We start from the raw sequence: 10,242 nt of genomic DNA, 5'->3' as shown, positions 1-10,242 counted from the left end.
TTTATGGGAGAGAGTGACACGGGGGACTGTCTATTCTGCCATCTTCACTGGAAGTCTACATACATAAATGTTAAGATGTGGTCATACTTGATCAGAGTGGGCTCTAAATCCAAACTGACTGGTGTCCTCATAAGAAGAAAAGAGACACAGTGAACAAGACCACACAGTGATGGAAGTAGGAGTGATGCTGCTGCAGCTGAGCAGCTCCAAGTCTTGCTGGCAAACAACAGAACCAACAAAGAGGCCACAAAGGATTCCTCCCCAGAACCTTCAGAGGGAGCATGGCTCTGCCGACACCTCGATTTCACCCTTCCAACCTCCAGAACCATGAGAGGACAAATTCCTGTTGTTTTAAGCTACTGTTTGTGATAATCTGTTATGGAAGCCCTAAGAAACTGTTTACACTCTTAACACGCATCTTCAGCATCACTGTGTTTCTCCATAGCCCACACTGGAGTCATGTCTTGAGTCTTCCAAGGCATTTTTCTGGAGTACATAATCCTCATCTCTTTTTAAACTATTTGAGACACAGAGCTCATAAGTCACTCACTCAATATTTTATTTCAATTCTTACTGTACCACTTTACGAAATACTAAGGCATGTTTGGTCTCACAACTTAATCATTTGGTATTTTTAAGTAATCCTTAAAAGACTTTACTACAGCACCCTAAACAAATTAGTCATCTAACACTTGTAAGTCTGACATCATGTCCTAGGCAAAATTTTAAAATTTGTGTTAAATTTCTTGTTCTCCCCTTTTATTTATTTTTTGTCCTCAATATATGAAGTAATTTCTACAAGCATAAAAAAAATATTTTTTATTGAGGTTGTTTTAGATTAACATGTCTTTCTGAATAGTGGTTTGAAGTTCAAAATAAAGTTATTGAGAGAGCGACCCATAGGAGACTGTGCAAGAATCCAAAGTATGACTTTTTGTTTCCTGTAAGATAATACTGGGAAAATGTATTATCTTATGTTTCAGAAAATAGCAAAGTTTTTTGATGAAACTCACTGCTTAATTCCAGATCAGTGCATTCCTAGAAAGATGCTGAAGTATGATTTAAGTTTGACAAAGCAAGTTACAAATTTGTGTGAAAGAGGGAATCTTTTGTAAAATTTGTGACCTGCAGTCCAAAGCACTTTATTCTAGTATGTGCCTAAAAATTGCCTGATTAATAATTTTCTGAGATTTTAATGAGAGAGTTATTCAGTTGACTTTCTTTATCAAGTTCTTATTGGTCAGAATCTTGATGCCCATATTTTTATCACACTATTACATATTATAACATTTAATAATTGTATTATTTATTATTGATTTTATTACTTATTGTAGATTTTATTACAGATACAAAAGGAGAATATTATACATCAAAGTCAAGCATCCTTAAAATGCTAAAGTTGAAAAGAGAAATATGCATGGAAGAGAGAAACCAAGACCTCAAAGCAACATAGTCATTAATATCAAAGTGATAATTTATTCAAAACTCCACAGTGCTATCTCAATGTATAGAAAAGATATAATGATTTTTACATTTTTAAAAAGTAGCATCACTTTCTTTCTCTCTCTCTCTCTCTAAAGGAAAATTCATTTATAGTCACCTTCTCTGACTTCCAATAATATTCTTGTTTCCAAGATTTTGGCCTTTTTCAACCGTTTCTCAATTATTCACTCAATAAATATTGAGCTCAGACATGTACGAAGTGATGGCAACATACACTGTTTCTTTCCTTTGACTTAAATTTCTTAAATATTGCTAATTTCTTAGGAAAAAGCAAATAACAACAACAAAAATACCTCCACTGCCGTTGCCTCTCCTTTAGATAGCTGCATTATTTTTTCTTGCTAATATCCAAATTTCTGATAAACACTGCTTTCATTTCCTTCTTTCTTCCTGCGTTCTGGGTCCCCTGCTGCTCTGATGGAACAGTCTCTGTACTATTAAACACATTCTTCTCTGGGTCTTTTCTCAAATATTATCTTCTACAATATCTCTACTCTTCTTGAAATTGCTTGTTACCCATTTCTAGAATTTTTCTCTCCTCTTGGTTTTAAGAATATTGTTCTTGTCTGTGTCTTCCTTCTCTAATTATTTCTCTGACAAGTGTTCCTTATGATTTTTCACCTGTTTTTTTTCCAAGTGTGAGATATCACAAGGATGAGCTGTTATTCTTGTATCGTTGTCCTTTATACCATCTCAGAAAGCTCATTCCTAACCACAGCTTCAGTGATCATTTGGCAACCAATCCTTGCTTTTATCCTTACTTCTAATGCAAGTTTCAATTAACCAAATAAAAGGATATACTCAGTATACAGCCATCAGCTCAAATTTTATGTATTTAATATAACACTCACTACCTTCCTCTCTGGATGGATCCTTTTGGGGGTTTCCAATTCTGTCAAATACAACAACATTCTCCTACTTTTCAGGGGATGAACTGCATGGCTACTTTTTTATCTTAAAATATAATTAGTTCACAATTCCTACTTGTCTAACTTGCTGCCCCAGTGAAGAAACATTCCCTCTGAACGAAATTCCAAAAACCCTTCTGATTTATGCTGTTTTGTCTTCCTACAGAGCCTCTACAGGCCACTCTAATATGTAAAGTCTCTCTCTCTCTCTCTCTCTCTCTTTCTCATGTGTGCACTTCCTCCCTCTCTTTTTGCATTCATCAGTTACAGAAGAATATCCCTATCTAGCTATATTCTTGTATTTTTAGCTAGTAATAATACCTCATGTGTGTAAATCCTGTCTGTCTAAAAATTTAGCAATTTTCTTCTGGAGAGGAAATCGTCTATACATTAAAAATATTACCTTGATGACTGAACACGTCATTGGACCTTCCACTGGAATATTATTAGATCTTATTTCACTTGAATTATTAGACGGTTAACAATTTTCTAGCAAAGGAAGATTAGTGTTTAGTAATTAAAGCTAACATAAAAACCTGAAATGTTTTACTAATTATTTAATATATGCTATATATTTAAAATGAAATGGTGAGGTCCAATGGGAAAAGTTGAATCCGAAGAAAAATATCTGTAACAATAACCAGTTGTCACATATTTCAAACCAGAATCAATATAACTGTTGAAAAGTGTAAGGATCTGTGTATATATTTTAGTGCCTATTGAAGTAAGCATTGATCCTGGCTTTACAAATGTATAGAAATACATATATATTTCAAGATATATTTGTTGATTTTTTAACCTTCATTTTTAGCTGTAGAAATCAAATAATCAAAATTGGCTCAAAATGTCCATTGCACTAAACATAGTAGTAGAATACATATGGTTTATAAATGTATTATCTCTCAAATAAACCAGTATTACCCATCTTCAAAAAATACAGAAAGTGGTTTCCATTGCATTTTGGTTAATAATTACAGCTCAGTATTGACAGATTTTGATTAAAGGTATAATTTTCTTTTATGGCACAAGTTATGTAATTGTCAAAAGCTACGATGTTAAGAAAACAATTGTGGGTACTTGTGATAACACATTCTCCTGTAAACTCTGTGTCATTTCAAACCCACCCACATTGGTGAGGGCAATCTTCTTTACTCAGTCTGCTGATTCAAATGCTGATTTCTTCAAAAAACACCCTCACAGATACACCCAGAAATAACATTTTACAAGCTATCTGGGAATCCCTTGGCCAAGTCAAGTTGACACATAAAATTAACCATCACAAGTCCAACCCTAGTCAACTTGGCACCCATACACATCTCCTTAAACCATACTTAATTTCCAAATAAAGACAGTAACTAGGTTATAATTCTGCATAACATGATATACCTATCTTACATAAAACTGAAAGTGCACTAATCCCTTCTCCAGAAGAGGGAAAGTCCTTGAGTGCTGTTTACTTTTCATCTGATATCCCATAACTTGAACACTATAATGTAAAATTAACAATACTTAAATATTGTTATACAAGGGTGCTTCAAAAAGTTTATGGAAAGATTTGTGTTATTTTTTAAATCTATTTTTCCACAGACTTTTTGAAGTACCCCCATAAAGATAAACATCTTATGTTATATGATAAGGGAATAAGAGAATAAAGGAAACAAAGATATTTGCTTTATTATACACACACACACACAATATATTCCAAACAAAATAAGGAAGAAATACTGATTACAATTACAGTCCTCATTTCTATAACTGGTTATGTAGTCATAGCCGGTATGTATAAGTGCCTTCTGCTGCACATTCTGTATTTCCTTTGCTTTCCAGAAGCACCTTAGCTGGTCATAGTTCTTTATGTGCTGGAATGACCTAAACCTTTATTCTTGAAGAGTCTGGGCCATTAGCAGTCCTGCCTGGATTGAGCTCTTGTAGTTTTTTACTGACCTTAATCACAGGGCATAGTAATATTAAGAGATGCCCTAAGGATCTCCTGTATTCCAGACATACTATTCCTTACCTCCACTGTGAAGTAGTAGTCCAATTTCTTCTTGCTAGTCCAGATCAATCACCCTAGCCAACACCAGAACTCCATTCTTTGCCTGTTGACTCAGAAGCATGAGGAGCCCAAAGTGGCTGGGTGGCAGTCTTAACGTCCCGTTCAATAGAATCATTGCTGTGTGTTCTGGTGGAATCATTCCTTCCCCTATAACTAGGACCTCTAGGCCAGCAGAACAGAAAGTCAGGGGAACAGGAAGCAAAATACTTGCTAATGGGTCACTAGAGGTAATAATGAGTAGTGCCACTCCCATTTCTATCCTGTAATTCCTAAATCTATAAATGCTAGACATAAAAGAAACAGTATCAAGTACTGGATGCTGATTCAAAGCATATACAACCTTCTGGTGACATTCACCATATTACAAATGACACCACAGAAATACAAAGGATCAATAAAGAACAAATATATGACAACAAATTAGAAAACCTAGAAGAAATGGAAAATTCTTGGACACTTACAACTTACCAAAATTGAATCAGGAAGAAATGAAATATCTGAACAGATCAATCACAAGTAATGAGATTGAATCAGTAATAAAAGTCTCCCATAAAAGAAAAGCCCAGGGGCCGAGCCCGTGGCGCACTCGGAGAGTGCGGCGCTGGGAGCGTGGTGACGCTCCCGCCGCGGGTTCGGATCCTATATAGGAATGGCCGGTGCACTCACTGGCTGAGTGCCGGTCACGAAAAAGACAAAAAAAAAAAAAAAAAAAAAAAGAAAAGCCCAGGATCAGACGGCTTCACTGCCGAATTCAACCAAACGTTTTAAGAAGAACTAATACCAATTATTCTCAAATTATTCCAAAAAATTTGGAGAGGAAAGAAGTCTCCCAGACTCATTTTGTGAGGCTAGCATTACCCTGATACCAAAGCCAGACAACAAATAAATAAATAAATAAAACTACAGTCCAATACCCCTGATGAACATAGATGGAAAAATATTAAACAAAATACCATCACAACAGAATTTAGCAGCAAATCAAAATGATTATCCACCATAATCAAGTGGGATTCATCACAGGGATGCAAGGATGGCTCAACAACATACTCAAATCAATAAACATGATGCATCACATTTCAAAAAGTGAAGAACAGAAACTATAGGATCATCTCAATAGATGCAGAAAAAAATCATTTGATAAAATTCAACATCTTTTTATGATAAAAACTCTCAAGAAATTAGACATAGAAGGAAAATACCTCAACATATTAAAGACCATTTATAATAAACCCGTAGCCAACATCATTCTGAATGGGGAAAAGCTGAAAGGTTTCTCTTTAAGATCTGGAACAAGGCAAGGATACCCACTCTCACCACTTTAATTCAACATAGTGTTGGAAGTCTTAGCCAGAACAATTAGGCAAGAGAAAGAAATGAAAGGCATCGAAACTGGAAAGAAGAAGTTAAGTTGTCCCTGTTTGCCTACAACATGATATTATATATAAAAAACTCCAAACTTCCTCCAAAAAAACTATTAGCACTAATAAACAAATTCAGTAAAGTTGCAGGATACAAAATCAACATATAAAAATCAGTAGCATTTTTGTATGCCAATAGTGAATTTTCAGAAAAAGAAATAAAGAAAGCAATCCCTTTTACAATAGCTACCAAAAAAAAAAAAAAAAAAAAAGCAAGGAATAAATTTAACCAAAGAGGTGAAAGATTTCTACAATAAAAACTGTATAACATTGATAAAAGAAACTGAAGAAGACACAAAGTAATGGAATGGAAAGATATTCCATGTTCATGGGTAGGGAGAATTAATATTGTTAAAATGTCCATACTACTGAAAGTAATCTATAGGTTCAATGAAATCACCATTAAAGTACCAATGATATTCTTCTCAGAAATAGAAAAAAATCCTAAAATCAATATGGAACCACAAATTGCCAAAGCAATGTTGAACAAAAAGAATCAAGCTGGAGGCATCATGCTACCTGATTTAAAAATATACAACAAAGTTATAGTAACCAGAACATCATGGTACTGGTATAAAAACAAACACATAGACTAATAGAGCAGAAAAGAAAACCTGGAAATAAATCTATGCACAGTCAACTGATCTTTGACAAGGTATGAAGAAAACACCTTGGGGAAAGTACAGTCTTTTCAATAAATAGTGCTGGGAAAGCAAGAGAGAAACTAGGCCCTTATCACTCACCATATACAAAATTCAACTCAAAATGGATCAAAGACTGAAATGTAAGACCTGACATTATGAAACTTCTAGAAGAAAACAGGGGAAATGCTCAAAGACATTGGTCTGGGCAAAGATTTTTTAAAATCAGACCTCAAAAGCACAAGCAACAAAAGCAAAAATAGAAGAACGGAATTACATCAAACGAAAAGCTTCTGCAAAGCAGAGGAAGCAATCAACAGAATAGAGACAACCTACAGAATAGGAGAAAATATTTTCAAATTATGCATCTGACAATGGCTTGATATCCAGGATATATAAAGAATTCAAACAATACAATAGCAAAACAAAACAAAAAACCATAAAAAACAGAAAACATAGCATGATTGCAAATGGAAAATATCTGAATTGACATTTCTCAAAAGATGACATACAAAAGGTCAACATATATCTGAAAAAATACTCAATATCACTAATCATCAGGGAAATGCAAATTAAAACCTCAATGAGATGTCATCTCACTCCAGTTAGAGTGGCTGTTATCAAAAACGTTGGCAAGGAGATGGAGAGAGGAGAATTCTTACACACTGTTGGTGGGAATGTGAGTTAGTACAGCCACTGTGGAAAACTGTATGCAGCTTCCTCAAAAAATTAAAAATAGGACTCCCATATGATCCAGCAATCTCATTACTAGGTATATAACAAAGGAAACAAAGTATGTTGACGAGTTATCTGCATACCCATATTTATTGCAGTACCATTCACAGCAGCCAATATATGGAATCAACCTAAGTGTCCATCAATAGAAGAATAAAGAAAATGTGGTATATTTGCACAATGGATTCTTTTCATAAAAAAGAATGAAATCCTGTTATCTGCCACAACATGGATAGAATTGGAGGTCATTACGTTAACTGAAGTGAGCCAGTCACAGAAAGAAAAATACTGCATGACCTCACTCTTTTGTGGAATCTAAGAAAAAGCCGATCTCATAGAAGTTAAGAGCAGACTTGTGGTTGCCAGAGGCTGGGAGGGGTGGTAGGAGGGGAGGAAGGGGAGAGATAAGTCAAGAAGTATGTAGTTACAGGTACACGGGAGGAATTAACTTCAGTGTTCCAACACTCAGTGAGGTGATTATGGTTCACAATCATACACTGCATATTTTAAATTAGGAAGAAGAGAGGTTTTTGAAAGTTCTGCCAATCATATGTAGTTAAACATCACACTGTACCTTATAAATATGTATAATTATTATGTGTAAATAAAAAATGAAATGAAATAAAAATTTGAACATATTAGCATTTTTTAAAGAAAAAGTGTATGCAGTAAGAACAATGAGGCAGAAGTCGTTCAATTTGGGGCATTTGTACCAATGGTAATTAAGAGATGTTTTATAAGTGCTTCATTAATTGCACTTTCATTAGTCCTAAATAAAATTCCTTACATATGCACATGATACAACTGATTCTTTTGTTGTATACATAAGCCTTTGTACATGAGCTTGGCTATTGTGGCAATAGTAAGTGATATTACTGTTCTTATGGGGTAACAGTTACGTTAGTCTTCAGCAAAGGTAAGCACCAGATGAGGAGTTAGGTTGCTTTGATTGCCGATCGTGGACTTACTGGGTACAGCCCTGGTGGGATTTGGAGTAAAAGCCATGAAGAATAATCCTCAATCAAATAGATAAAATTCTTGTTTTTTCATCTGTACATTAGGTAAAGATCTGTATTGTATCAATTTTGTTAAAAAATTTCTTAGAACAATTTTGTCATCAAAATAGAACTACGTCCACTTTCTCTTATATATGTTTTACCTCAGTAAAGAGTTCTGAAAAATATGGAATTATGCTACCATTTGTAAGGGTTATACATCTAAATTTTCATGAATTTCTATATTTATGGATAGCATTTACATTCATAGTTTGTCTCTCCCCAGCTAAAAACAGCCTATGTCTAAAAATGTGAGAGAGCTATTTAGATCCTTAATGAGAGTTTAAAATTGACAATAATGAAATAAGAGCAAACATCAGGGCTCCTTTGAAGTGTATCAGGTTTGTTGGCTATATGAGATTTAAATTTTGTCACAGCCTGTTAATAAATAACTACTTATTTAGCTTGGGACTGAGAGATTCTTTATAAGTCAATAATTGCCTCTGAATCCTTCTTTATAAATAGAAGATTGAACCAGATGAACTCTGAATTCACTTCCATCCAAGTCTAAGATTTTTTAAAAAAATTTACATTTCAACGACTTTCACTAGTTTAAGCTCTCATTATTCTGAGGGTAATTTGATAATAAAGACATAAATAACAGAATCTAAGTAATATGATGCTAGGGATAGAGAGAAGTGATACAAAGAGGATAAGGAAGAGGGGGAGAGAGAGGATTTTTTTTTACTACAAATGGATGCTAAAATGTGTTTTTTTTCATGCGCTATATTCAGTACTAAGTAAGGAAAGAAAATTTCTCTGGTTGTGTGTTAGAAATTTGAATATGCTTATTTTTGTATTGTTAGTTAAAAATAATGTATGTTTCCAAAATGATGTCAACTCAGGAGAAAAAGTAACGCTACAAGTTCTGTCTGAGATTTTGTGTAAAAATTTTAAGATCCTAAAATTCTGTAAACTTTTGCTTTAACACTGCAGAAGCTCATGCGTCTTACAGAATAGAAGCTGTCATGTGATATTCTGAACTTTTCCTTGTCATACCTTAATATGAGAACACCTTCTACTCTTCTGACCCCCACTAAAGATTAAACGCTGCCATGGCCAAAACAAACAAACAAACAAAAATGTCCCTCATCCAATATCTACTTTCACATATGGGAGAAGAATTAGTTTCAAAGTTACTGTAACTCAAAACATTACGGACTGTATTTGTCCAAAACAACACCTCGGTTTGTATTACAGACACTACCAAGCAACCAGTGTAAACTCTTGATGTTAGGTGTAATGCAGTCCATATGCTTTGCCTTACTGCATAGGCAGGCAATTGAATCTTTTACATTTGAGTTGGTTCAGATTAGTTCCAAATTGGAGAAAGCACAATAATACAGTTTTAGAGTAATGGATGTTATTTAGAAAGAATAACAGTAGTTTCTAAGGCAAAGATTCAACAAAGCTAATTAAATCCATTTAACACACCTGGTAGACAATAATTATGTGATGATTATGTCTATACATTATGGACCTATTTAACATGTGAAAGTTTACTCAAACCATAAAGACTTTTTCTGCTTCATAGAGCATCTTTTAATTGTTTAGAAATAACAATGTCATTTTTCTGATAGTAAAGTGCGTATGTTTATTATTAAAAATTATAAAACAATTTTGAAACATTTAAGGAGATAATACAAATATCCACTAATCCTACCAGCCACAGATAACATCAATAAACTCAAATTGTTTTCATTTTGAGTATATCTTTTGATATCAGATATAGATATATAGAATGTATATATAACAAAACATGTACGATGTGAGTCTATTTTGATCACCTTTTACAATATGTTTGTGACCTGTTTTTTTCTTAGCATTATATTGCAACTAATTTTTCATATTCTTATTTATTATTTCAGAACATTATTTTTAATGTTGTATTTATAATAACAATTTACCATAATTTATTTAATCAAT

The sequence above is a fragment of the Cynocephalus volans genome, chromosome 6 (genome assembly GCF_027409185.1).
Source record: "Cynocephalus volans isolate mCynVol1 chromosome 6, mCynVol1.pri, whole genome shotgun sequence".
NCBI classification, from domain to species: domain Eukaryota; kingdom Metazoa; phylum Chordata; class Mammalia; order Dermoptera; family Cynocephalidae; genus Cynocephalus; species Cynocephalus volans.
The sequence above is the reverse complement of the archived record's forward strand: the minus strand, read 5'-3'. Positions refer to the sequence as shown.